Genomic DNA, 5051 nt, shown 5'->3' on the forward strand with positions numbered 1-5051 from the left:
CCCCCCCCCCCGCCTCTACCACTGAGGTGGACGGGGAGGAGCCTGGAGCTCCTTGCGGGACAGGGTCATCAGTGGGCCCTGCCCTGCTGTCCCATGAGGGTCCCAGACGTCGCTCCAGAGCCCAGCTCGGGTCAGGGTGGGTTCTGCTCTGGTGTTCTGCTCCTGGGGACAGAGTCATGAAATAAAACTGTTCCTCATGCCCAGAGCGCTAAGTGGGGGTTGTCTGGGAAAGACGCCCTGGGGTAGGGAGAGAATGCTTTCCCCTGGGGCCGGACCTGGTGGCAGCCTCCCCAACACTGCCCTCGGTCCCCAAAGGAGGCTGCCTCACCCGGCTTCTCGCTGCCCGGCTGCTCGGAGCCCTGTGGTCCTCTAGGCCCTTCTCACCCCACACCCCTCATGCAGGGCCTAGTGGCCCGACCCGCCTGGTCATCGAAGCTGTGGAAATGAGTGTCTCCCGCTCAAAATGCCTGATCTCCAGGATTCTGAAAGAGCCCAATTGTCAGAGTGCCAGCCATTCCAGGATGGGAGTGGGAGCCCCACTCTGCCACCATCTCGGAGACCCGAGTGACCCTCTGCCCCTTCCTTGCAGCCACATGGTCCTTAGGCAGAGTTGAAATATAGCTAAACCGCCCTCAAGTTCACTGTTCAAGGTGTATGCGTCAGTGGCTTCTAGTAAAACGAAATTGTGTTATCATCTAATTCCAAAGCAATTTCATAGTCCTGAAACGATGCCCTCTCCCCAGCCTCTGCTTCTCCCAGTTGCCCAGCTTTCAGGCCCCCATTCCACTCTCGGTCTCCAGGGATTTGCCCATTCTTTTTTTTTGAGTTGGTCTCACTCTGTCGCCCAGACTGGAGTGCAGTGGCCGCTCCCGGCCACTGCAGCCTCGACCTGCCGGGCTCAGGCGATCCTTCCACCTCAGCCTTCCAAGTAGCTGGAACTAAAGGCATGCGCTACCACGCCCGGCTCATTTTTGATTTATTGTAGAGATGAGGTCTCGCCAAGTTGCCCAGGCGGGTCTCGAAGCCGCGAGCTCAGGCAATCCACTCACCTCAGCCTCCCAAAGGCGCGGGATGACAGGCTGAGCCACCGAGCCTGGCTGCCCATTCTTGAGGGGTTTTTTTTGTTTAAGTTGGGATCTCACACTTGTCCAGGCTACAATGCAGTGGTGTGGATCAATCACAGCCTCGACTGCCTGTGATCAGGTGATCCTCCCACCTCAGCCTCTGGAGTAGCTGGGATTACAGACATGAGCCACCACCCTGTCTAGACATTTCTCAGAGAGAGTCACACTCTGCCAGGTACAGTGGCTCATGCCTATCATCGCTACACTTTGGGAGACCAAGGCAAGAGGATTGACTGAGGTCAGGGGTTTGAGACCAGCCTGGGCAACTTGATGAGACCTCATCTCCACAATAAATCAAAAAATAAGCTGGGCATGGTGGTGCATGCCTGTGGTCGCAGTCCCACCTCAGCCTCTGGAGTAGCTGGGATTACAGACATGAGCCACCACCCTGTCTAGACTACTTGGAAGTCTGAGGCAGAAGGATCACCTGAGCCCAGCAGGTTGAGACTGCGGTGGCCGTAAGTGTGCCACTGCATTCCAGCCTGGGTGACAGAGTGAGACCCCGACTCAAAAAAAACCAAAACAAAAGTGGCCACCACTCACGCCTATAATCCCAGCACTTTGGGAGGCTGAGGTGAGAGGATTGCCTGAGCCCACAGGTTCGAGACCAACCTGGTCACCTTGGCAAGACCCCGTCTCTACAATAAATCAAAAATTAGCTGGACATGGTAGCATGCACCTGTAGTTCCAGCTACTTGGAAGGATCGCCGGAGCCCAGCAGGTCAAGGCTGTGATGGCCAGGAACATGCCACTGCACTCCAGTCCAGGCGACAGAGTAAGACTCCAACTCAAAAAAAAAAATCTCACCTTAAGAGGCCTCGTGTTACTGACTTCTTTCATTTGGTGTGATACTAACAAGTGTCATCCCTCCACTCCTTCTTAGGAATGAGCGATTCCACTGACGGACAGCCCACATATTGTCACCCATTCATCTGTTGAGTGACATGTAGTTTCCAATTTTTGGCAATTGTGAGTGGGGTTGCTGTGAGCATCATGCCAAGTTTTTGTCTGGAAGTCTGTTTTCTATCCTTTTGGGTGCATACGTAGGAGTTAAAAACCCTTTTGAAGATCTCATTTCTCTTTCTAACCTGTGACTGAAAAATAAATAGCATCACAACATTAAAAGTCAACAGCCTATAAAAAGTCTGCAGGGCCGTGTGCGGTGCCTCACGCCTGTCGTTCCAACCACTTTGGGAGGTCAAGGGGGAGGGTCATTTGCACCCAGAAGTTTGAGACCAGCCTGGGCAACATTGTGAGACCTTGTCTCTGCAAAAGACTTAAAAATTAGCTGGGCGTGGTGGTGCACCCCTGTAGTCCCAGCTACTTGGAAGCTTGAGGAAAAGGATCTCCTGAGCCTGGGAGGTTAAGACTGTGGTAAGCTGTGACTGCGCCACTGCCCTCCAGCCTGGGTGACAAGCAGACCCTGCCTCAGAAATCAAACATGAAAACCAATAAATGTTTAAAATTAATGGAAAAGGTTAAGTTGCATGTGGTTGAAAATTACAGATTGCAACATGGAAAAGCAGAAGGTAATCACACATGGTAGGGAGTGGGGCATAGTACCCAGACAGACCTTGGGTCATAGGGTGGCTTTCTGAGGAGCTGCTATGTTTTTCCCAACGCCTGCACCATTTTTTATTCCTACCAGCAATGTGTGTGGGTGTGTTCCACTTCCCTACGTTTTTACCCACACTTGTTATTTTCTACTTTTTTTTTTTTTTAGTCACTGTCGCCCAGGCTGGAGTGCAGGGGCATGCTCACAGCCACCGCAGCCTCTACCTGCTGCGCTCAGGCAATCCTTCCCCATTAGCCTTCCAAGTAGCTGGAACTACAGGCAGGCGCTACCCTGCCTGGCTAATTTTCTGATTTGTTGTAGACATGAGGTCTCACCAAGTTGCCCAGGCTGGTCTCAAACCTCTGGACTCAGTCAATCCTCTTACCTCAGCCTCCCAAAATACTCGGGTTACAGGCGTGAGCCTCTGTGCCCCGTGTCAGCTTTCTTATTTTTTGTAGAGACAAGGTCTTGTTGTGTTGCCCAGACTGCTTTCAAACTTCCTGGGCTCAAGCGATCCTCCCACCTTGGCCTCCCACAGTTGCTGGGATTGTGGCCGTGAGTCACCACGCTGGCCTTTTCCCTTTCTTGATAGTGTTCTTTGAAGAAGAAAAGTCTTTCATTGTGATGAAAGTCCAACTGGCCTGTTCTTTCCTTTGGTCACGTGTGCTCTGGGCACCATATTTAAGAAGCCACTCTTTATTCTAAGAGTTTCGTGGCTTTCGCTCTTACCCTTAGGTCTTTCCTCCGCCTTGAGTTTTTTGGAATCGGTGTCAGGCAGGTGGCCTGCGCCATTCATTGGCATGTGGCATCCGGTTGCCCCAGCACCATTTGTTGAAGAGATGAGAGTTCTTCTCCCATTGAATGGTCTTGAGGCCCTCATCAAAAGTGAATTGGCCATAGATGGGTGGATTAGTTTCTGGACCAACTGACAATTCTTACACACGTGATAAAGTTCAAAAGAACGGGTTATAAGAGGAGAGGTGAGTCCCTTCCCTAGAGGAACCTGTTGTTGGTTTCTTGTGCATCCTTTTGGGAACTGTCCACAGATCGACACGGGAACAGCCCAAGCCAACTACTCGCCCCCTTGCTTTTTGCTCAGTGCATGTCAAAGCTTCCCTGTCTGCACACTGGGCTGCCTGTCCTTTTTAATGGCTGCAGAATATTCCACATGTAGCTCTACCATAATTTTTAAAACCAGTCCCACTGATGGGTCCTTTGTAACCTGGCTGTTAAGAGCAAAGGTGTGTGCAATGTCCTCATGTGTCATTTTGTACCTGTGTGTATCCACGAGATAAATCTTGGACAGCTTGGCGGGTTGGGAGGCTCGGGGATTCCTCGTTTTGAAAGATGGTCAGGGGCCAAGCTCGGTGGCTCAACCTGTCATCCCAGCACTTGGGAAGCCAAGGCCAGTGGATTGCCTGAGCCCGCAGGATCGAGACCTACCTGGGCAAATTGGCGAGACCTCGTCTCTACAATAACTCAAAAATTAGCTGGGCACGTTAATGCATGCCTGTAGTTCCGGCTACTTGGAAGGCTGAGGCGGAAGGATGGCCGGAGCCCAGCAGGTCGAGGCTGCGGTGGCCGGGAGCGGCCACTACACTCCAGTCTGGGCGACAGAGTGAGACTCCAACTCAAAAAAAAAAGAAAGAAAGATGGTCAGGTCATCCTCCATGAGGTCACACCCCAGACCAGATCATGTTGCCAGCCTGCCTACACCCGGCAAGGATTCCCTGTCCCCTGAGGGAGCAAAGTCGACTCTAACGTGGCTTCAGACACGCTGCTCCTGGGCAGTTTTGCCAAAGCAGCCTTCGCAGAGCTGCTCCCTCACCGGGGACGCGCTGAGGCTTGTCAGCTCCCACCCTTCTGGCTGGCCTCTCCCGTCTCAGGCAAGCCCCTTGAGAGCCCTCCCCAGGGAGCCGACCCTGCCTGCCATCCGCCCTGGACAGCAAGCCCAGCAGCGGCCAGCCTGCCGCCCAGCCCCCGTTCCATGTCCCCAACACGCGGGAGCGCAAATGTCAAGAAGGAAATCGCAAGGGAAATTTGTAAGAAGGCCGGGAAGAGCTTTCAAAGGAAAACAGCTCAGCAATGAGAGAGGGAAGGCTCTCGACCTCGTGGAAATCGTAGATCCGTGGGGAAATGATGGAAAGAAAGCAGGAGAGGAAGAGCAGATGGGAAATGCGCCAAGCATCGCAGCCTCTGGCCATCCGACAAGCGACCGCGATGAGAAACAGACAACGGGCCAGGAAGTGGCGAGGGCAGAACATGGCATCCAGAGGGCCATCGATGTCCGAAAAGACATCCGTCCTCCGACGGGCAGGAAGGGCAACACCAGTGAAGCAGGCGGCAGCGCCCTACCCTGCAGACGTGGGAAA

This window comes from Carlito syrichta, unplaced genomic scaffold, assembly GCF_000164805.1.
Source record: "Carlito syrichta isolate Samal-C Ts95f unplaced genomic scaffold, Tarsius_syrichta-2.0.1 Scaffold307101, whole genome shotgun sequence".
Classification (NCBI taxonomy): domain Eukaryota; kingdom Metazoa; phylum Chordata; class Mammalia; order Primates; family Tarsiidae; genus Carlito; species Carlito syrichta.